This window comes from Charadrius vociferus, unplaced genomic scaffold (genome assembly GCF_000708025.1).
Source record: "Charadrius vociferus isolate BGI_N301 unplaced genomic scaffold, ASM70802v2 scaffold186, whole genome shotgun sequence".
Taxonomy (NCBI): Eukaryota; Metazoa; Chordata; class Aves; order Charadriiformes; family Charadriidae; genus Charadrius; species Charadrius vociferus.
In genome coordinates, this window is record NW_009648793.1 from 150,916 (window position 1) to 176,410 (window position 25,495).

A 25,495-nucleotide genomic window follows, 5' to 3' on the forward strand; every position below is an offset into this window, starting at 1 on the left:
AATATCTGTGTAAAGCTTGACCTGAGCAGCTGATCAGCCAGTAGTGCAATTATTTTCGCTTATTGTCTGATCTGAAAACTTTTGTATGAATCTTTCATTTTAGAAAATGAGTGAATTCTATTGAAAATATGTGAATTTAGTAAATATTTGTGATCATGAAAGAGATTCCCAGAGGGACAATGTGTTATTGGAAAGCAAATAGAAACATTCTTACAAAATGTAAATATATTGAGTTGCACTGTCAGCAGATAGACACTAACATCAAATGAAGTTATGAGAATTTATGCTATCCGAAGATACAATCTGTTGAAAATAAGAAAAAAACAATTTTAGCATTTTAAAAAATTGCTTTTCATTGCTTTAATTTTTACTTTAATTATTACTTTTAAAATAATTTCCCAGCAGATACAAAGTAATTCTGGAAGCATATTGTTTGAAAAGAAATGTAAACTTGATGTAAAAAGGATATTGGTGTTGTCAATTAATAATGCCACTTTTATGTATAAAAATATTTATATATATGCAAGACAGCCAGTTTCACTGGTTTTTTTATTCAAACATGATTTATTTTTGGGTCTGTAACACTGGTTTTGGATTTTCCCTGTTGGCCTGCATAGATGTAATTTTTGTGTTCCTCAATTTAAAATTTGATTATATAAAATTTGGGATTAAAAAAAAAGAAGAAAGAAAATACTAAAATTCAAATGTTATTCTACATAAATGTATGTAGAATATCTTGTTCAAAAGTGTCATACAGTTCGAACATCGATCCAAAATACCAAGTAGAGTAGAATCAGTAATGGAATCATTCTGTAATATACAGAATGATACTTTGATATGAAATACATAAAAATAGTGTATACTAAAGGAAGTAACCTCTTTTTGCCCTTTTCCCTTCTTCTACAAGGCTAGAACAACTGGGAATTGAACCGTAGAGCTAAGGAAACTTTGAAAAACTCTGTTCTTAATAACACTTGAAGTTTGACCTTGAGGTTCCTATAAATTCTCCTTTTGAACAGCAGTGACCCTGCCTTTATGAGAAGATGGAATATTCCACACCTTATTCTAAACTTATTCATTTATTAAAAAGAATTAAATAGAAAGGCATGAGAGATGCTGATATACTGTGTAAGTCAAAGGTCTAACATTCAGAATATCAACATTTTAACCTAGACTTTTACAGCACTTAATCCTGTTGTAGGTTTCTCAGTTTCTACTGACATAAAATGAAAGTAATTCACAGGAATCTCATAAATACACGTTTGGGAGATACTCAATTATCATGCTATCTGGGAGCATTGATTTCTCAAAGAGAACAGTCATAAGAAAAAAAAAACCAAGAAAAAAAAAGGCTTAGTGCATCAGTCTCGCTGCTATCATTCTCGGCTCTTTAACATCTAAAAGTCAGTCCCCTGCCTCTAAGATTTAAATTCCTTATTTTGCAGTCAAAAGATAACTTGGGAATCTCAAGAAAGAATCCATACAATATGTGACCTGTCTAGGTTAGTATAAACAACTAAGAAAATCTAGTGTGATAAAGTGTATCTTAAATTTTTACTCTCTTCTAGAAAGTGAATCTAAGAGCTAGAATATTATTTGAATTTCAGTATCTAACTAATTCTTTCTAAATCTTAATAAATTTTCTATTTTACTGTAGGACAATGTTCTGGTAATAACAAAGGAAAGGAAGGAAACAAGGAAAGGAAAAATATAAAGAAAGAGAAAGAGAGAATGGCTGAGTTTAGCAGGGATTTTATCGGATACAGATTAGGAGCACCTAACTACTTCCTATTATGAATTATAAATGTAGATGTTCCATTCTAAACTCTCCTTACTAAATGGAAGAGGGCTGAAAATTCCCAGAGAAATAATATCTCACAGTTTTGCTTAAAACATACCTATCACTTTACTGCTCTTTTAAGTAGCCTACAGTTAATAGGAATAAGAATTACATTAGAGCACTGGAAAGTAAATTCATGGGTGGTTTTTGTCAGTTACTTTAAAGGAAGAATACAGATGAGCACAGAAATAATGTACCTCAAAATTCAGGTTAAATGAGACATTTAAATTTTTTCCTTGTTAACCTCTTTGTGCCTATTTAATTGAAATCAACTGCAGTAGCTCTGATCAATGACAAAGGTATTTTAAAAATACCACTTTCAAAGTTATGTGTAATATTCTTATTTGTGCAGGAAGGAATATAGTAGAGCTCTACACTATGGTTAAGAATCTTAGGTGTCATTGGAAAAGCAAGGTACTTTCACTGTATTATGTTATTTAAGCATAATCCCAGAACTAATCTTACCCTTGCTGTTAAAACTAAGTAATATGGAATTAACTTTTCTGATACTTTCTTGGGGGTGTTAGTTGATGAGAAGCTCAACATGACCTGGCAATGTGTGCTCACAGCCCAGAAAGCCAACTCCGTCCTGGGCTGCATCAAAAGCAGCATGGCCAGCAGGTTGAGGGAAGGGATTCTGCCCCTCTGCTCACTCTGGTGAGACCCCACCTGGAGTACCACGTCCAGCTCTGGGGCCTCCAACATAAGAAGGACATGGACCAGTTGGAGTAAGTCGAGAGGAGGGCCATGAAGATGATCAGAGGGCTGGAGCACCTCTGCTATGAAGACAGGCTGAGAGAGTTGGAAGTTGTTCAGCCTGGAGAAGAGAAGACTCCACGAACACCTAATAGCAGCCTTCCAGTATTTGAAGGGGTCCTACAAGAATGCTGGAGAGGGACTTTTTACAAGGGCATGTGGTGACAGAACAAGGGGTAATGATTTTAAACTGGAAGAGGGTAGATTTCAATGAGATACTAGGAAGAAATTCTTTACTGTGTGGGTGGTGAAGCATGGCAACAGGTTGCCCAGAGAAGCTGTTGATGTCCTGTCCCTGGAGATGTTCAAGACCAGGTTGGATGGGGCTTTGATTTAGCTGGTCTAGTGGAAGGCATCCCTGCCCATGGCAGGGGGTTTAGAACTAGGAGATCTTTAAGGTCCCTTCCAACCCAAAACATTCTATAGTTCTATGATTCTATGATTTTTCTTAATTCAATCAAGCAATTTGCAACCAGTGCAGTTCCACTTTGCAATCACTACTAGAATCTGTGAAATGTGGCACTATGTCCTGGTTTGAGGTAAAACAGGACCGATTTTGTTCGGTAACTTTACTTAGTATTTGCGTATTGGGCACATGCTCACCCTAGGCCAAGTTAGCTAAGTAGTATAAAAGACAGCAGAAAAAGTTAGAAAAAAGGATAGACAGTATAGCAAAGTCTCCAGTGTTGCCTTAGGTATATGTAAAAAGGCCGCTGATACCATCAGATATGGTGGCAGTGAGAGCTGTGCGATCTTGTTTTATTTTGAAACCAAGGGCATATTGCTACCACAGTTGTCCTATCCTGAGAACTGAAACCCGGCTCTATCATTCTGGCAGTAAAATTCACTTTGATAGAGATAAAAAAGGTTGATGTGTAGGGGTTGATCCTATTTTAATTGAACTTACTGGATTTTCACGAGACAAAGACTGAAATTAACAGAATATTTTGTGTTTAAGCCACAGTTGAAAAGAAATACAATTTTGTAAAGGCTAATTGTAATGAAATACGGTTATGAAGATTGTAGTAGTAGATGAAGTAATGGTCAGGGAGGAAGACAATAATATCATTCAGAATAAATCTTGTGAAGTAGAATTTTCAGGTCCTTGTAAGAACTTAATGCACACAAAGAAAGCAAAGTGAAAAAGTTATAGAAGAGAATGGGGGAAAGAAAAAATAGAAAAGGAGTGTTCTAAGAGCTTTGAAGGTTCCCCAAATAGGCAGTAGAATTGACCCTAAAAGTTGCATGAGTGTTTTGATGGCAAGTATTCTTACAGGAGTCAGATATGGAAAAAGTGTCTTTCACTGACAAAGAACAGGAAAAATGTCTGCAACAAAACACAGAAATATGCCCTACCCTGGAGGGTTGTGGTTGCCTCCCAGTGAAAAAGTTATGCTAATTTCATTAAAGTTAAATTTTCTTTGGTATCCCAGAAGAAAAATGCCCATCTTCATGACTCAATTTCAATACACAGGATAGCAGGTATTTGTACTTAAGGTACATGTCAAGACTGCGGGTTCACTTTTCATGGTTGTTATGATCCAGATGTATGTGCTGGGACTATAGGAAAAGGTTAGCTTTGATGTCTTCAGTTCTGCTGCATTAGGCTCCCATTCTAGGGAAAGTGTAAATATTCTGATCTCAAATAAAGGAAGCATTGGGAATATGCAATTATAAAGGATACTACTGATAAGGTTCCTTTTGGAAAATATAGAGAGGAAAGAACACAAATTACACAAACTGATTCTCTCCCCGTTCCCTTGAGAGAGAGTTAAGGGAAGTATTTTTAGCTGAGTAAATACCACTATTTTTCTCTTCTAAGGTCAAGCAATTAACATAGAAGTTCATCTAAATTAGAATGACTGGATTCTGGCCATGCATAAAAAATGACTTTGCGCTTCCAGCACAGTTTGTAAGAATAATAAAATAAAGATGTATTTGATACCCAGTTGTTTACAGATTCCTTGAAGTATTCCTTATTAAAGTGTCTAAGTGACAATTAGGTATGATCACTCCTAAAATTAAACTAGAAAACATGCTTTATTTGTTAAATTGAGTAAAACTTGTTATTTCTTTGTGGGTCTTCATGAGCACTTAAAGATTTTTGGTTTTGTCACATTTGTAAGAGACCCTCATGGCTGTGAAACCTGTCACTTCTGCCTTTTCCTAATGTGCTTCTCAACAGTGTCCTTTCTATTTGCAAATTTAGTAATTATTTATTTTAATTTTCCGGTTTTGTTTTATTCCTCTTTTTGAACTAATTCTATGTAAATCCTTTTACTTTTTGCAAATAGAAAGAAAAAAAACAAGAAACAAGAAAAATAATATACAAAGCTCATATGATTTATGTCTGATTTTGTAAGCTGTCCACTGTTTATGAAGTATAAAGTGCAATAAAGTGAAGGTGATGCAGGTATACAATATATGGGTTCTTCTGGCCCTGTATTGCTAAATGAAATCCAATATCAGACTTAGACTGTGCAAGACTTTTTCTATATTAAAAGTAAATTTTAAAGTTCACCTTAGTTTACAAAAAATGCATGCCTTACTTTTTATGGAAAAGCAAATCCATAATTTTGTTACATATGTTTCTGAACATTAAGAAAGACAATGTGAAGTAACTCTTTTGAAGTCTTGTAACTGGCTGTGGATTTCTTCTTTTTTTTAAGTACAATAGCAAGCTTTTGTTTGTAAGAAGACCCTATCAGTTTGATCAGAGAAATAAAAAAATCCAAATCTAAAATACATAGTATATTAGATTTCAAAGTCTCGTCAAACTTGAGGTTTTATGGGAAACATACGGACAGTGTGTTTTTCAAAAGCAAGAGTGTCCATGTATTAAAGAATATCTTAAGTAACAAAAGTTTTCATGATAAGAAAGTAGGTGACTAATTAATTTACAGTGTAAGCCATTGTAAAAAGAAACTATATTTTTTGAAATTTATATGGGTTTCGGAACCTACGTCTTGAAGTAAGTAAAATAAAAAGATTTCTATCTTGTCTCTAACTTATTTTTAATTTGCAATGGGGCTGGAATAGTCAAGAACTCATTTCTGGTTTTGAGTTCATCAACAAACTGCTTAGTTGCCCAAACCTTTTTTTTTTCAATGTCACTTTTAATATTAAAAAACACTTTCTTCAAAGATGATTTGATTACAAAGCTATTTTTATTGTCCAAGGTGTGGATTGTTGCAGTAATCTAGATATTTCATTCATTGCATTTTTTGATTTTCCATTGTTTCATATTTAGATACACATTCAACTATTTCCATACTTATTCCATGAGTGGAATCCTTTCTACTTTTGTCCTTCAACCAAAACATAGAATCATAGAATCATAGAATGGTTTAGGTTGGAAGGGATGTTGAAGATCATCGAGTTCCAACCCCCCTGCCATGGGCAGGGACACCTCCCACTAGACCAGGTTGCCCAAGGCCACGTCCAGTCTGGCCTTGAACACCTCCAGGGATGGGGCCTCAACAACCATTCTGGGCAACCTGTGCCAGTGCCTTACCACCCTTAAAGTGAAAAACTTCTTCCTAATGTTTAATCTAAACCTGCCCTCTTCCAGTTTAAAGCCATTCCCCCTCATCCTATTGTTACCTGCCCTAGTAAAATGTCCTTCCCCAGCTCTCCTGTAGACCCCCTTTATGTACTGGAAGGCCGCAATAAGATCTCCCCGGAGCCTTCTCTTTTCCAGGCTGAACAGCCCCAACTCTCTCAGCCTCTCCTCACAGGAGAGGTGCTCCAGCCCTCGTATCATCCTTGTGGCTCTCCTTTGGACACACTCCAGCAGGTCCATGTCTTTCTTATGTTGAGGACTCCAGAGCTGGACGCAGTACTCCAGGTGGGGTCTCATGAGAGTGGAGTAGAGGAGCAGAAATGAAAAAAAAACACCACACAGAAAACATTGTCCATCCAGCTGTGGGCTTTAGTATGAGTATCTGAAGAGAGGCTAACAGTCAAGGAGAGTTATTTTATATCTGTTTTTCCCTTTGTAAATCTTGCTGCACTTAGTAGAACTAAGGAAACCCCGTTGAATACTTATTTTTTATAAGGATTATCTACTATTTAGTCTCTAAAATGTCAGTGTGGTCCTTTTAAGTACAGTATTTCACAGCACTTCCAACTGCCATGTTATACACATAGGGTCAAATGGAAGGCAAGCCTTGGGGATGGAAAGGAATTGCATAACTAGAGACCATTGGTTTGGGGAGGGTTGCTGTTCTTGTTTAATTTTTTGGGGTTTTTTGTTTCTTCTAAAAAGGTATGATCCACTTGTGTGATCATCTGGACATATGTCACCTTAATTAAAGTGTGGAAAATTTTCGAACGGCAAAGTGTTTAATGTTCCCTGCTAAAATGCTGATTTTTCAAACTATGCTCTAAATTCCTTTTTTTTTTTTTTTTAATAATCTTAAAACAAATAAATATATGAGTATGAATGCACACACCCCTGTAAAAACAGGAAACAACTTCTGGGAAAACTTTGTCCATTTCATTTTCATTTCCTCTGATAAGCGGGAGTCCAGAGACAAGTGTTCACAGTGTGGTTGGACAACACTAACAAAAATTATGCTTGATGCTTTCTTTGGAGTCTGTGCTAGTAAAAGTTTCTAATAAACAACAAAAAACCCTTTAAAAATTGCCTGAGACTAATGATTTTAAAATGAAAATTAAACATTCAGACATGTGTTCAAAATAAGAAGGAGTATCTAAGCAAAAAACACCTCTATTGTGTTTCTTTCACAAAGATAGGAACATCTCAGAAAGAAAAACAACTTAAGAATTAAACCTGAAGGATAGTCTGAGTCTTTGATCCACAGTAGAATAGACTGCTGTCACTTCAATGCATATTTATTAGAACTATTAAAATTCATGAACTTAAGATGTCCTGATATCATCCATGAAAGTGTTGAACCAATGAAGGAATGATAACGACTAATTAAATCCAGGCAGCAAAAATCCATCCAGAGCACCCAAAAAGGCTGTCCTACATGTCTAGTGATTCTGTGGAAAAAGAATATTGTAAATTGTTCTTAGTGAAGCAAGGAGCAACATACTGTTCTCACCTCTTAATTTCAATGGATGTCCTTTCAAATACTTTCATCTTGTTTCATCTATTTTCTTTTGAGCAAGTAAAGAAGACAAGGAACAAAGAATTCACTACAGAGCTCTCAGAAGAAACAACCCTTTTGTACAGAACTGCTTCTGTAGCCTCAAATCATCATCAAAGTATGGTGACAGCAAGTCTACCAAAGTTTACCAGTTTGTAAGAATTACATATTTTGGTTGTTCATATACCTCAATTATTTGAAAGGGAAATATTGTTGTGCTTTAAAATAGCGATAGATTTTCTGTTACACGCTAGAAAGAGTTCTCAGGAAAGAAACAAATTAAACAAAGATCTAGAGAGGCCTTTAATAATCTGACATTAATATATAAATATAGATTAAATTCTCCTTTTTAATACAGCTCTTTAAAATCTATTTTCTTTGTTTTATTGGACTCAGTGAAAATTTCTCACATTGTCTACTTACAAAATCTTTAATTCTTTCTCAATTAATATTGAATAAGCTAGTGAATTACTTTTTTCATTTACAATCTACTTGATTATAAATTATAAATGAAAAGATGATTCATTTAAAATTTTAGCCCTGATCTTGACTTATCTAGAAGAGCCTCACACAAAAGGTGTTTCATAATCCGTAGTGTTTCATAACCCGTAGTGTTTCATAACCGGAGGTCTCTTGAAAGACTTCCCTAAAATACACACTGATAAAATAGGTAATAACAGAAATAAGTCTCTCATGCTATTTTGGGGAGTTGCATAATTTCCATAGACCATAAATGAAATTGTTTTACTTTTCTTGATTATTGTACTTGTAATTACATCCTCTGAGAGATTATGAAAGAATCCAGGTGACTAACCTTGCAGGACTTATAACTATAAACCATCACTAAGCCCCAAAAAATTAAGATCTTAGTTCTCAATTTCCTGAAATAGGATCTCAAGTATCTTTCTTAGTCTCTGGACTGCTCTCCAGACTCCTCTCTTAAGGGACGCAGTCTGGATAACAAGGTCTCAGCTTTCAAAACTGTCTCATTAAAAACGTTGTCCCAGCAGCAGTACTAAATATGCTCCCAAAAACTGCAGGAACCAAAGCTGAATGGTCAGAGCTCAGAAAGTCAGTTTTTAATCACCTTTTGAAGGTTTTGAGATGAAATGTCTTGGTTATTCTTAAACTTTTAATTATCCTCTGTAATTTCCTTTCAAAGTTGCAGAGATGAGTAATCTCTTCTTTCTGGAATGGAATTAATTCTCCCCTTCACGATTTCTAGTTCCTATCAAATGCAAATTTTCATTTTTAACATTTTCTCTTCCATGTTTTGGCAGTGGCATACTGCTTATACTTCTATGAATTGTAATGTTTTATTCCTTAAGTTTCATGCAGGATTGAAGCACAATGGTGCTATTCTGCACTATGGAAAGTGTAAGGACAGATAAGCTAATTATCAATTTTGGCCTTCAATATGGGAAACCAGAAAGGCTAGCATGAGGTGAGGAATCCTCAATAAACTGCTGAAGTCAGTAAATTTGGAATAACCCTTTGCAGGCATTGCCTTTCCATATTTTTTTTTTTTTTGTTGTTCAAAGAGTAACTCATGCCCTGGAGCATGAAGGTCCTATCCTTTCTTGGGTACCAGTTTACTTGAGCTATATTCACTTCAAATCCAAAAATACAAAGGGATCAGCTAATATCTGTCTCAATTCAAGCACACCTTTATTGGAGCTCTTTAGTAGAAAAAGACAAATGCAGAAAGTTAAATAATGCTGTGAATATTCAAAAGGTAAATTACAGGTCAGTTTTAAGTCTTTTATTATAGTATTATCCCTGTTGCTGTTCTCCCCGGTGAGTTACCGGACCGTGCCTCCATGCTGTAGATAGGGCAAACTCTAAATCTCTTCTTGCTCTTTTCATCAGTTTTAATAGCACTTCTAAATAGTTAAATACTTGTCTTCAAAAATATTCTAATTGCCTTAGACTTTATAATAGGAAATTAGTCCATTTGCAAAGGACAAACTCTTAATTTCCATAGTTTAGATTTAAGAAGAACATTGTTCCCTGCTCAGAATAGGTTTGTTATTTTCCTTCTTACCGTGCGTGTACCCCTATCAGCTTAAGTCTTATTTCTCTCTTCTTCTTCTTCTCCTCCTTAGGTCCCCTTTAGCCCTACTGTTGAAGGAAGACAAAGACAACTTCTTAAAATTCTGCTTATGGTCTTGGGAAATGTCACTTGTTTGGCAGGGATCCTAAACAGTAGCACAGCTTGATCCCCCTGCACAGCCCTACACACAGCCAGACCTGACATCAGGAAGCTTTTTCCATGACAGGCATAAATTAAGCTGAAACTCAGTTGCAGAATAATGGGTAATGTTTTATAGAATATACAGTCTGAAAAGCAGATTCTGATGGCTCTTTAGTGGGTTAATTTCCTCCTCTAAACTCACCTTAAAAGAGATTTGATAAAAATAGACTTTTAAATGGCTTTTTTGGGGAGGGCAAGGGTTGGGGTTTTTTGGGGTATGAGTTTGAGTGTTTTGGGATTTTTTTTTTTTTTTGGGGGGGGGGGGGCGACACAGGACTTTTTGTTTTTGTTTTCCCCCTTGAGAATTTACTATGAAATTATTTATTCAAAGCTGTGAATTGCCTTGTTGCAAGTGACCAAACTAATTTTGGCAGTACCATGTACACAGAAATTTTTAGAAAGTTTACTGAAACGTTTCTTCAAAGTTCGCAATAAAAAGGTGAAGATCCCATCTGCTCAGGCACAACTGATCAAGGTTATATTCAACTGAGACCTTTTTCTCCTTCTTCCCCTCCCATGTCGATATCAAACCTGTTAATTAACCTGTTTTTCAAATATAAAGCTGTAGGTCCTAAGAAGTAGTATTTCGGAAGGTATTCAAATAATAGAAATACTGGCTGGCCAGTAGCAATATTTCCTATGAGATAATCAAAAATTGTTCAGTTGGAAAAAAAAAATATCATCAGCACTTTGGTAAAAGGCCACATGAATAAAGTAAATTAAGCGTTGCCAACTCTTGTCTCAGCCTTGTTGCCAACAGCAAGAGGGCTGCTCTTATAAAAGTTGGTAGGGTTGGGGATGAGGGGAGAAGGTAGGAACAACCCAAATGCACTCACTTTGTAGTAGATTATTATAAGCAGAACTTTGTTGCTGTACATATGTGTGGTGTTGCATCTGGATCTAAGTTAGTAAGACTACTCAGTATGGTGGTGTCAGTTCTGCAGGGACTCTGAGGGATCCCTGTACCGTACTCAACTGCATGCAATCAAAATACCCAGAATAAACCAAAACAGAGGAACCGATTTGCTTCCTCCAGGCAAATATGCCTTGGCTTGTAATGCCTGTCATATATGACCTTACGTATATAACACCACACATGAATATTTTTGAGTTGCCAGTCATTTAATTTAACAAATTTGAGATTCTGTGGTTATGTTTTTTTCTTAATGCTATCTGATCATGATGATGAATAAAAGCCTAAACTTTAACTACTTTTTTTCTTTTCTCTTTTTTTTTTTTTTTTTAATTATGCACACATTTTAGCATGAATGTGAAAACATATTTTAGGAGAAAAAATTGCCTTAAGATTTTTTTTTTCCTTTATCTGATGCCTTTTGAAAAAATGTCAATAAGTGTGGGAAAACCTGAGTTTATGTTCTTATTTCTTGTTACTATTTTTTTCCCAGCCTAAGGCATACTTTAAACTAAAAAAGTCCATGACTTTTGCTTCTTTTTTTAAAAAATGAAAACATGATCTCAAGTGTTTTGAGCATAGCACAGAGCTGTTATTTCTAGAACATCAATCCCTTTACTTTTATAAACTAATGGAAGTTCAAGTATATTAGGGAATGAGATGCTCAGTTGATGCTAATGGATAATATAGGTCTTACTGAAGGATGATATTAACTGAGAGTGCATGTGATTACACATTTTTATGCTTGCTGTTCCATCAGTAAATGAATTCAAAATGCTGGGCCTGTAAATTTCTTGGTGAAACGACATTACAAAAATAAACATGATGTAGATCACAAATCTAAAGGAAATTTGTATATTGGCTACATACAGGTTACCCGTAAGTGTTTATGAGATGGAGCCAATGGAAGAAGCGATTTAGGAACATCACACTGGATAGATGCTGCTCCCAAACAGAGTATTAAAAAGTTAGAATGAGTAATACTGGTAATTAGATCATTGTCTATTTTGTTTAATTAACATACTTACAGTATAAGCCTCTTTGTAGCTTTGATATGTGTTTAGGTTTTCAACAAATTAGTAGGCTGCTTTAAACTCCTTTTAAAGTTATTATTTTAACAGGGGATTTGAGTGGGGAGCTTTTAATGTTTGATGATAAGTATGTCATTCCACAGAAGCTAATTAAGTATTTGAAAGACTTCTTTAAACCAAATGAATCACAAAAAAAAAAAAAAAAAAAGAAAGGAAAGGGAGAAGACAAAGAAGTAAAAGAAAAGGTAGTGAACATAGGGCCAACAGTTTCAATTTTATTTTTTGTGCCTGAAAGACTAAAGTTTCTCTTATGATCAAATGCCTTATTATTACACTTTCAAATTAGGCCATTGGAAGTTAAATGCGGCAGTCATACCTACAACTTGGTGTTCAGCAATATTAAACAGCCTGGTTTTGAAGTAAATTTATTTTTTTTTAGAAACTGAGCCTTTAGAGGTCATAGTTTACTATAAGTAATGTATTCAAAAGAAATACAAACTTGAGCATGATCTAGCTAGTCTACCTGGATGAATGTCTTTAGCTTAGCAGAACACTTACATTAGCTAAGGTTTTGGCTTCTAAACCCGGTGAAGTTTAATGTTTCATTTCTGTACTTATGTTCACATACATGTATAAACAGGGGCAGGATGGACTGCTTTTCTACTTTGCAAATACAATAGTTATATCATAACCTATTGTCCACACAGGAAAAAAAAAAAGAAAAATAAAAAATCCAAATACTCTCTCTACCAAAAGCCTTACAGAAGACCGAGGAACAGGTGGTCACTAGTGAATTTCTCACTTTTTGAGTAAAATAAGATTATGGTCCATGCAAGGACTAAGCCATCACAGCTGTACTCTATACACTCTTCAGTGAAGCTGGGCAGTGCATAGTACTGAGGCTATGGCCAGCATTTGGTCATTGTTATCTAGGACAGTATTTACAGAAGAGGAAACAAAATGAAAAACCACCAGGGGTGTGCTGAAGATATCTAAAGTGAATAGGCTAGAAGTAGACTTAGGCTTTAAAGCCAGTGCACTTCATAAAGAGAGTGATTTGGATGGGTATAGTAGAAAGTGAAGTGAGCAGTCATGATTTTCGCACTTCCAGAAATAGCAAGTGAGTATTTGAAAGCACTTTCTTTCTAAAGTGGGTTCCAGTACTTTTTACACTTAACAGGAAGGATGACAACTTACACTGAAATGTAGAAGAGACCACTGGGAAGCAGGAGTCATAATAATAACAACAAGAATGATATCATTTATGATCAGCTGGAGAAAAGGGTAAATGCTATTGCAAGGAGTTTTTTATTCATGTTTTACTTGATTTTTGAGATAAAGTCTTTACCAAAATTGGGAAAAAAAATATATCCTTGCCACTCATGTTATAGATAATACATCTTTAAAAGAAAAAAACAGAAATGTATCCATGCAACATTAGACAGAAAAATATGATTTGTTAAAAACAAATTTTTTTCCTGGAAAATAGGCAGTTCTGTGAAAAACAAAACAAAACAAAAATTCCTTCATGTCCTTACATAATAGCTCATCTGGAGTGAAGAAATTAAGAGAGTTCAAAGATGACAATAAGGGCATGTTTAGAGATTCATATTGGATCCAATTCTCTGCTTTGTCCAGATCAGACAAGTTCATTAACTTGTCAGAATTCTGATGGAAGTCATTAAGATAAACAGGACTGCAGGTTATTTTTTTATGCCTTTCTCTCTCACATTTACATTGTTGTTGTTATTAATATACACAAATGAAACGTAAAATAATTAAAATATTATTATTATTTATTTTCCAGGCTAAACAGAGATTTCAAAACCTGAAAGATGATGAAATGCATTTCTTTAATTTCAGCGTGTTCTACTTGAACAAAGAATCTAAATTTTCAGCCAAATCATTTTAAAGAAAAAACATTAATTCTGCTTTTGGATCGCGAATATCTAGGAAACGAAATGAAGAATACTGGTGTTCCTTTCTTTTCCCAGAGGAATCACAGAATCATAGAATGGTTTAGGTTGGAAGGTACCTTACAGATCATCTAGTTCCAACCCCCCTGCCATGGGTAGGGACACCTCCCACTAGACCAGGTTGCTCAAAGCCCCATCCAGCCTGGCCTTGAACACTCCCAGGGAATGGACATCTGCAACTTCCCTGGGCAACCTGTTCCACTGCCTCACCACCCTCAGAGTGAAAAATTTATTCCTAATATCTCATCTAAATCTACCCTCTTTAAGTTTAAAGCCATTACCCCTCATCCTGTCACTACATGCCCTTGTAAAAAGTCCATCTCCAGCATTCTTGTAGAGCCCCTTCAGATACTGGAAGGCCACTACAAGGTGTCCTCGGAGCCTTCTCTTCTCCAGGCTGAACAACCCGCAACTGCCTCAGCCTGTCCTCACAGGAGAGGTGCTCCAGCCCTCTGATCATTTTCATGCCCTTCTCTGGACTTAATCCAACAGGTCCATGTCCTTCTTGTGCTGAGGACTCCAAAGCTGGATGCAGTACTCCAGGTCAGGTCTCATGAGAGTGGGGTAGCAGGATCAGCTCTCTCGACCTGATGGCCATGCTTATTTTGATACTGCCCAGGATATGGCTGGCTTTCTGGGCTGCAAGCGTGCATTGCCAGCTCACGTTGAGCTTCTCAACACCCAACACCCCTAAGTCCATCTTCTCAGTGCTGCTCTCAATCTGTTCTCCACCCAGTCTGTATTTGTGCTTGGGATTGCCATGACCCAGGTGCAGGACCTTGCACTTGGTCTGGTTGAGCTTCGTAAGGCTGGCATGTGTCCACCTCTGAAGCCTGTCCAGATTCCTCTGGATGGCATCCCATTCCTCCAGCATGTTGACTACACCACACACCTTCAGCAAACTTGCTGAGGGTATACTCAATCCCACGGTCCATGTTGCCAAAGAGCACCGGTCTCAGTACTGACCCCTGAGGAATGCCACTCGTTACTGATTGCCATTTGGACATCAAGCTGTTGACCACAACCCTTCGAGTGTGGCCAGCCAGTCAATTCCTTATCCCCCGAGTGGTCCATCCATCAAATACATGTCTCTCCAACTTGTAGACAAGGATGTCATGTGCAACAGTGTTAAACACTTTGCAGAAGTCCAGGTAGATAATGTCAGTTGCTCTTGCCTTATCCACCAATGCTGTAACACCATCATAAAAGGTCAGCAGGTTTGTCAGGCATGACTTGCCCTTGGTAAAGCCTGTAGTTCCCCGGATCTTCCTTTTTTCCCTTTTTAAAAATGGTCATTACAATTCCCCTTTTCCAGTCAGTGTGAACTTCACCAGACTGCTATGACTTCTCAAATATGATGGGAAGCGGCATAGCAACTCCATCTGCCAGTTTCCTCAGGAACCACGGATGGATTTCATCAGGTGCCATGGACTTGTGCACCTTCAGGTTCCTTAGTTGGTCTCATTCTTGATCTTCACCTGCAGTTGGCGGTTCTTCATTCTCACAGCCCCTGCCTTTGCCTTCTGAGACTTGGGCGGTGTGGGTAGAGCCTTTGCCAGTGAACAGTGAGGCAAAAAAGTCATTGAGTACTTCAGCTTTCTCCATATCCTGGGTGACCAGCTTTCCTGTTTCCTTCCAGAGAGGGCCCAAATCTTCCTTAGTCTTCCTTTTATCACTGACATAGAAGTTTTTCTTGTTGCCCTTGATGTTCCTGGCAAGATTTAATTCTATCCGGGCTTTAGCTTGCCTAACCGGCTCCCTGGCTCCTTGGACAGATTCTCTCTATTCCTCTCAGGCCACCCGTCGTGGCTTCTACACTCTGTAGGCCTGTTTTTTCCTTTGAGTGTGTCCAGGAGCTCCTTCTTTATCTCTGCAGGCCTTCTGGCTTTTTTGCCTGACTTCTTTTTTGTTAGGGTACGTCACCCCTGAGCTTGGAGGAGGTGATCCTTGAATACTCATCAGCATCCTTGGGCCCCTCTCTCCTCCAGTGTTTTATCCCATTGAATCCTACCACGCACATCCCCCAAGAAGCCAAATACTGCTTTCCTGAAGTCCAGGGTAGTGAGCTTGCTGCAAACCCTCCTCACTGCTCTAAAGATCTTGAACTCTGCCATTGAGCTGGACGTTCCCCACCAGCCCCTCCTTGTTGGTAATGACAATGTCCAGCATAAGTCCTCTCCTCATTGGCTCCTCTACCACTTGGAGAGGGAAGTTGTCATCAACTCAGTCCAAGAACTTCCTAGATTGCTTGCGCCTCGCTGTGTTGTCCCTCCAACAAGATATCGGGGTGATTGAAGTTGCCCATGAGGACCAGGGACTGTGAATGCGATGCTGCTCCTATATGGTCTGTAGTTCTATGGTCTGTAGAGGGCATCATCTGCTCCGTCATCCTGGTCAGGTGGCCTGTTGTCTTGAAGTCATGTTTCCTCATAGCTTCTGTTTGTCTACATTTCTTGCTATGTATTTAGGTGTTTTTTTCTGGGAACAGTTCTAACAGAAAGCATGAAGAATACTTCAAATGTAGTCTACTGTCAAAGCTAGTGATTAATTGAATGGCAGACAGATTTATTTTTTTTTTTTAATGCTTGGAGTAAATAATTACAGGAGTAAATAATTATATAGAAGAAGATGGATAACACCTTTGATGCCGATTTTTGAATAAAAATAATGAGGCTTCTTGTTTTAAATATCTAATGTCTTTGAGGGTTAGAGTCTTCACAGGCGAGTGAAGACACAGAGTTCAAATACGAAGATTTTCATCATATCCTTTCTAACGTCTATTTTCTACAGGCAATAAGTAGCAACAAAGTCATGAAGGATGAAAAGAAGGTTATTGGAAGTAGTCAACACAGATTCACCAAGAGGAAGTCATGTCTGACTAATTTGGTAGCCTTCTATGATGAAGTGACTGGATGGGTGGATAAGGAGAGGGCAGTGGATGTTGTCTAGCTTGACTTCAGCAAGGCTTTCGACACTGTCTCCCACATCATCCTCACAGGAAAGCTTAGGAAGTGTGGGTTAGATGAATGGACAGTGAGGTGGATTGAGAACTGGCTGACAGATAGAGCTCAGAGAGTTGTGGTTAGTGGTGCAGAGTCTAGTTGGAGGTTAGTAATGAGTGGTGTCCCTCAGGGGTCAGTACTGGGTCCAGTCTTGTTCAACATATTCATCAAAGACCTGGATGAAGGGATAGAGTGTACCATCAGCAAGTTTGCTGATGACACAAAACTGGGAGGAGTGGCTGACACACCAGAAGGCTGTGCTGCCTTACAGCGTGACCTGGACAGGCTGGAGAGTTGGGCAGAGAGAAAGCTTATGAAGTTCAACAAGGGTAAGTGTAGGGTACTGCACCTGGGGAGGAATAACCCCATGCATCAGTACAGGCTGGGGGCTGACCTGCTGGAGAGCAGCTCTGTGGAAAGGGACCTGGGAGTCCTAGTGGACAACAGGATGACCATGAGCCAGCAATGTGCCCTGACAGCCAAGAAGGACAATGGCATCCTGGGGTGCATCAAGAACAGTGTGGCCAGCAGGTCGAGGGAGGTCATCCTTCCCCTCTATTCTGCCCTGGTGAGACCGCATCTGGAGTACTGCATCCAGTTCTGGGCTCCCCAGTTCAAGAAAGACAGGGATCTGCTGGAGAGGGTCCAGCAAAGGTCTACAAAGATGATTAGGGGATTGGAACATCTCTCATATGAGGAAAGGCTGAGGGACTTGGGTCTCTTTAGTCTAGAGAAAAGAAGACTGAGGGGGCATCTTATCAATACTTACAAATACTTAAAGGGAGGGTGCCAGGAGGATGGGTCCAGTCTTTTTTCAGTGGTGCCCAGTGATAGGACAAGAGGTAACGGGCACAAACTTTAACACAGGAAGTTCCATTTAAACATGAGGAGGAACTTCTTTACTTTGAGGGTAGTGGAGCACTGGCACAGACTGCCCGGAGAGGTTGTGGAGTCTCCCACACTGGAGACATTCAAAACCCGCCTGGATGCCGTCCTGTGCAACCTGTTGTAGGTGACCCTGCTCTGGCTGGGGGGTTGGACTAGATGATCTCCAGAGGTCCCTTCCAACCCTGACCATTCTGTAATTCTGTGATTCTGTGATTCTGTGAAATCAGTTACCAAACATCAAAGATACATAACTGAAAACAAACATAGATTTCTTTAGAGAAAACCCAGCTCTCCTCAGTGATGGTCAGTTCCTTCTTAGAATTTAAGATAATTACATTAGCTACCATTTCTGTTTCAGGATGTTCTAGGAACAATTTAAATGCCTAAGTATTTTTCCTAATAGAAACTTTATCAAAAGATAACTAACTTCAAGTAGCATCAAGATGAGAAAAATTATCCAAGAATATCAAGATGGGATGTGGTTACAAATCACTGAAAACAAGGATTAGCATGGAATTAGTTATTAAAGTCTTACTAATAGCAGGAATACTGACATATATGAAATGAATTAGTATGAACATAAGAATAGTTTGCAAGCATGAGGTAGATGCTTTCTTTGCTGGAATACTATGTCCCAAGTCAAGAAACTACAAAACTATACTACGTTCAGTGTACACAATGCATAGAAAGAGACACAACATAAATGGGAGGGCAAATAGAAATACAAAGGAAAGCAATATTTTTTCCATTTTAGAAATAAAATAGCTTATTTCTTATTTATAGTTTTTTGTGTACTACCCCTGCAGTTTCTTAGCAACTCAGCCTTGTGAAACCTTGACCTTGAAAAGGGGCAGAAGGTACAACGGGATGCAATTTCCTATGAACTCAAATTATGGAGTTAGGAAACTGGTCAGTAAATGACTGCCAAATAGAGGTATAGCAAAATGTTCTTTTTCAGCAAACAACTGAGTCAAAATACCCAAGCTCAATAACAGTTGTCTGTTACTTTCCTTTCATCAAAAGGCTGAATATACTACTAGGCTTACAACGAGGAACGAGACAAGGAAAAACAGACAAAAATTGCACAACTGAGCCTGTAGGGAATTTCAACAAAGACTTGTAAATATAAAGTAATATTCTGAAAAGAGTGCTATGTCATGATCTCATTCTAGGTGAAAACTACAGTACAATATAAAAAGGAAATGGGCAAAGTTGGTTTTTTTGCTCATTCTTGAAATGTTATCTACTAAAAAGTGCTTTGCACACTTTTTGTCAGAAACAAGTGTACCTCAGGACAGTCAGACCCTTCACCGGAGGTTAGATGAGGACCTTGTATCTTGTTTAGATAACAGTCATCTGTGTTCTTACTGTTCACATCTCATTTTCCCCTCACTATGCTGCTCTGATATTTCTATTTATCACATTCTAGTTATTTGTTTTTATATGAAAAACACCATCAATAAACCCTTTATTCTGCTTTAAGACTATAAAATCAATGAAAAAGGACATAAATAAACAAATTTATTTAAAAATATATTTAGCATTTTGTGGGTGGAGTAAAAATAAAGAAAATAAGATCCTCTTACAAAATTATAGAAACTGAATCTCTAAAAATTGCTTTATTGTTATCCTTTTCTAGAATTTAGATGCTGAATCTAATATCTTAATTCTTTTGAAGGGATTCAGGTCAACATATTTGCATAAATCCAAATAATCTGAGAATAAGAAAAACTTAACAGTATTTATGGTCATCTTCATAAATATCTATCAGAGATCCAGATTCAGAGCACAATATTTGAGGATACTAATCTGTACATCTGGCTTGAGCTCATATTGTTATTAGGAGTGGTTTTGGCTGTTATATTCTACATAACAATAAAAATATGCATTATCCAAATTTCTGCACTAAACATTTGAGCTGTCAGTAAAACTTTCATTAGTTACAATGGTAACAGATACAGCACAGAGCTATTCAATTTTATGATTTTTTGTATTCACAGAAAGAATTAATATAAATGGGGAAAAAAGATACCTAATTCTACAAATTCTTATTTTAGGACAAAGACTTAAAGCTGTGCAATAGAAAGTAAACATGGAGGAGTTCTCTATATGAAGAGTAATATTGAACTTGGTGCTTTCAGAAGGATCAGCTGAAAAGCTTAACCCAGGCAAGAAGCTGAGCTAGAAAAGAGTCTAGAAAAGAGTAATGAAAATATTTGAATAAAAGTTTCCTTTGCTTTTTTTTTGGGGTAGAAATCTTCAATTTCCTATGACCAGGGTCATAATTTGCATAAGCTAGGATAGAAGAGAATTTATGTGAGAAGACTTTGTGACTAATGCACAGGTGACACTTTTAAGCATGGCTCATTTTTTAGATTTTTCTGTTAAAAGATAATTCTGCTGAAAGGCTGTAGGTGAGGTAGGAAATCTAGCCTGTATGATTTCCTGCTACGTCAACTACAAAATGGTCTGTATTTAGAAAATAGCACATCACTCAGAGGTATGGCATCTTATACTAGACCGTTTTCTTTGACTAGTTTTTTAGTTACTTTCTGCTGATGTGTCTGATTGTCTAAACTCTATACACAAGTATTTTTTCAGTACAGATTAGTGCCCATGAACCTCCACTGTGATCATGTTTGAAAGACATTAATACGTTGTTCACTCTCCAGTTAAGGTCAGTAAGAAGGTGCTAAATAAGGTACATCTACTATGGTTCTTCTCAAGGCCCCTCACTACAAGAAAGACACTGAGATGCTGGTGTGTGTCCAAAGAAGAGCAACAAAGCTGATGAAGGGTCTAGAGAACAAGTCTTATGAGGAGTAGCTGAGAGACCTGGGATTGTTTAGCCTGGAGAAAAGAAGGCTCAGGGGAGACTTTATCACTCTCCAACCACCTGAAAGGAGGTTGTAGAGAGGTGGGGGTCGGTCTCTTTTCGCAAATAACAAGTGATAGAACAAGAGGAAACAGCCTCAAGTTGCTCCAGGGGAAGTTTCGATTGGATATCAGGAAAAATTTCTTTGCCAAAACAGTTATCAAGCATTGGAACAGGCTGCCCAGGGAAGTTGTTGAGTCACCATCCCTGGAGGTATTTAAAAGATGTGTAGGTGTGGTGCTGAGGGACGTGGTTTATTGGCATTTGGCAGTGTTAGGTTTACGGTTGGACTTAATAATCTTTAAGATCTTTTCCAACCTAAATGATTATATGATTCTGTGGTTTTATAAGACAACTGCCTCCAGTTCAAACTTGGAGTTTACCATTATCGTGTCTACTCCAGTTTTCAATCTTTGAAACAGTGCTACCATCTAAGACAATAATTTCTTTTACGTGTAATTTGCCCTTTCTCACCTTCTAAAAAGTTTAATAGGAACTGTTTGCAGTGGAAGGAATTTAAATTCTTAAACTGATGTTACCACTATAAGGATATAAATTTGTGGAAAAAATACTTTTGGGTTAGTTTTTCACTTCTAATTTTGAGAAATAAATAGGATTGGAATATAGCATTGGAACAATAAAGTCTAATATGATTTTTTTCATCCCCTTTAGTATCTCCAACACACTGTTTTCCAGATCTGGCTTTTCACAGTCACTTCTATTTTAAAATCCAAGCCATTAAGACAAATAAGTTCCACTTCTGAAGAACATCATAAGATAATGTTAGGAATGTTTTTCATCATAGCAACATAATTTTTTGGGGAATGTAAAATCCCAGATTTCAATATCAATTTCTAATAGGAAAAGGAAAGATATTTGGTGATCAAGGTGATGAATTGTTTGTATTCTTGCTATTATTTTTTATTTTTCCCTCAGGGATAAAATAGACAATTAAACCAATTTTTAGCCACCATGAAAATTATGATTTAAGATATATTTTTCTTCAGAATAATTTGCTATGTGAATGGAAACAAAACTGGAATTTGAAACAAAGACGGCTTTCAGTGAAAGGAATACTTTCTTGGAGCTACTTTTTAGCATGTAATTCTCAAGAAGCCACAAAAAAAGGTCTTTCTTCAGCAATTAGTAAGTCATTTACTCTGCCTAATATTTACAGATTATTTTTTCCTGGCCTGTTCCTGTATTCAAGGGCAAAATTTCAACTCTTCCTAAGGCTGTCACCTCTGAGAAATAGAAGCTAGAATCTATTCACCCACTCAAAAGCATGGTTTTCTGATCTGTTCATTGCTAGTAAATGCTATGGGATTCTCCACAATCCTCATCAAAATCCATTGAAGCCTATGACAATAAGTGCCTAGATGAATAGACTGGTGGTATAATGGGAGAAGCAGAATGTAATTGTATAAATATTCTGTGTATATAGAACAATTACTAATATAAAAGAAGCAGGATATATAATAAAATCAACATGACATTAAGGTCTTTATTGCTTTTCCAGTCAATTGTAATATTTTATTTTTATTATTTTAAAGCTTGAGCCTTTAAGAATCAGATTTTCAATCTTTTTCTAATAACTATTCTGCCCAGAAATTTATCTTTAAATAGCAAATTGGTCACTTTGTTTTAGTAGAAACAGATGGCAAGCATGAATTATGAACAGCTCAAGAAAGATCAGCCTTTGGGCTGATGTGCAAAGGGAGGTTTGCCTGCTTCTGATTAGAGTAAGATGAGGCCATGTTATACTTCCAGGATTTGTGGTAGCATGGAGCAAGTAACTCGAAACTAGGTTACTAAGCTAAGGACTTGGTGCCTGCTTAAAATCAACGTTTCAAGCAGTAGATTACCAAAGCGCTTTTATTCCCCCCCTCCCCCTGGATCAGTAGAGCTTAACATAACATATAAACATGTTGATAAATACGTTAGAAAGTCTGTAACCAAATGAAACAGACATTTTCCTACATAACTCTGGCTTCTCTGGAGGCTCAGAGAAAGCTCTGCTTGCTTTTAGCAAACTACCAAGACAGGCAGTATGTTTAGGACAATCAAGAAGGTCTCCACCGTAGGCAAGTGAATACAGTTTTTGCCATTGTTACTAAAAGGCCACAGTCTTTGTATGGAGCAGAAAGAGCAAGAGCAGGTAACGACTGGGCTTGTCTTGCTCTGAGTTGTTTTTCAACTATTTTGAGTGATTGGCTGGTTTTCTCAGCCAGGGTTTGGCAAACTGAGTCTGAGTTGAATGGCAAGATAAAAATTATGGAATCAGTCCTCTTGAGATATAAAATAGTGTGGAAAAAAGATCCAAAATTGTTAAAAGTTATAGTTTAATCGCCAAGCCAGAAAGATTTTTGGAACAAACTTAAGACATTCTTTACAAAATGCAACATGTCCTTTCAAGACAATAAACTGTTACAAGATTAGAACTAGTTCAGAATGTCTTGATATAGACATCCAGATAACAGGGTAGTTAATAACATATGTGAAGACATTAGCATTTACATACTAAATAACATATATGTGTTAGAGGACATAGTCAGGGATAGCAATTTGTCTATCTATACACATACTCCCGCTCCCTGTCAATGAAACATGCTCTATTATAGAAATATATATATATCTGTATGTAATCTTATGGAATATAAAATAAACTGAAATTTATTAGTACCAGTAAACCAGTGAAAACTTACTGCAAAAACTCTCTAAAGATGATACTTGTCTATTTCCTTGAGAAATTAGAATTGGAAGGTTATTACGGTTAAGATAAACACCAAAGAAGGTGAATGTGTTCTTACATGCAATAATGGAAGGAAATATTTTTCCCTTAACTTTGACCCTCATGCAGAATGTGAATAGGTCACCAAAAGGGTCTGGAGGCCAGTGATGGATCAATAGGAACTTAACAGGACCCTGTGGATCTGTAGATTGGAGGTGACCTGTGTCTTCTGAGTCTTGGCTTATGTTTATGAGATATTTCCACAACTGAAAAACAACGAAACAGCTTTTTTTTTTTTTCCATTTTGTCATTTTTCACAGGTATCCATGCGTCTGCTTTGAAAGGTATCCAAGCCCCTATTTTTCAAAGCAAGGAAGAGATTATTGCATGATCATAGAATTCAAAGAGTAGGACATTAACGAACAAAAAGCAACTGAATTAGATGACATTCACAATAGAATTGCAGGTTCTTAGCAAAAATACATTTGTTGATGTTTGCATAAGTTTCAGGAATCGCTAGAAAATGTTGAATTAATTATTATATATATGTTTATTTATGGACTAGATTGACTTCTTCCATTGTGGCTGGGCTTCCTCTCTCATAATTTACATTAATCTGCTGTAGGAAAGATTTTTTGTCTTCATGTTGAACATTCAGAGATTTCTTCTTAAGATATAGTCATTGAAAATATTCTTTAAATTGACTGCAAAAACTTTTTGTTAACTAGAGCTTAATACATTCTAATTATTCAAGAGTCTTATGCATTTTGTTTGTTATACTGCCAGTCACTTTATTTGATTTATTAGTTCCAAGGAATTAAGAGCTAGGGAACTTTATCAGAGTTATCTATCTATGTAAATTGTAGACAAGTGTAGCAATGAGAATACATGTTTGAAAAAAGAAAGAGAAAAAAAAAAGGGGGGTTTATTACAAAACTAAAAGTTAAAAAAATTAAGCACAATGCAACAAAAATACAGACTAGTGCTATGGGTGCAGTTTTTGAAAAGCAGTGCCAAATTAAATTCTTTCTACCTTTTCCTTCCTCACAACTCATTTTTCCCCTCTCCTGTATCACTATCCACTCATGACACTACACTGTGAGTGCGATTATGGACCTGATCTTGTTAATCTTTTAAATTTTTTTTCTGTTTGAGTTGTGTGTGTTTATGGGTTCTCTACCCCTAGTAAATCAGTTTCATAACCTAATTCATTGCATGAATGAATATTATTGTACTATTAAGATTATTATATATAAATGTAGGTATAAATACATATATGTATATATGGCAAAATTTATGTATCTATGAATATACTATATATAACACCTGCACTATTTAGGAATGGGAGACTGCAGAGAAAGTGTGGGAGTGAGCAGCAGAGTCAATTTGGGATATATGTATTGGTATGGTTACCATATACAGAACCTTATTTTTTTACGGTGTACTGAACAAGCCAACTGTATCCTGGGCTGCATCAAAAGAGTGGTTGCTAGCAGGTTGAGAGAGGTGATCCTGCTCCTCCAGACTTACAAGACTTGGCCTGGCGTACTGCATCCAGCTTTGGAGTCCTCAGCACAAGAAGGACATGGACCTGTTGGAGTAAGTCCAGAGGAGGGCATGAAAACTATGAGAAGGCTGGAGCACCTCTCCTGTGAGGACAGGCTGAGACAGTTGCAGGTTGTTCAGCCTGGAGAAGAGAAGGCTCCAAGGAGACCTTATAGTGGCCTTCCGGTATCTGAAGGGGGCCTACAAGAATGCTGGAGAGGGACTTGTTACAAGGGCATGTAGTGATAGGATTAGGGGTAATGGCTTTAAACTGGAAGAGGGTAGATTTAGATGAGATATTAGGAAGAAGTGATGAGGAACTAGAACAGGCTGCCCAGGGAAGTTGTGGCTGCCCCATCCCTGGAAGCGTTTAAGACCGGGTTGGATGGGGCTTTGATTAAGCTGGTCTAGTGGGAGGTGTCCCTACCCATTTCAGGGGCCTTGGAACTAGATGATCTTTAAAGTCCCTTCCAGCCTAAACCATTGTATGATTCTGTGATTCTATTAATAGAAAATTACTGTCACTATCACATAAGAATTTTTGTTTATAAAAGCTGACATGAATAC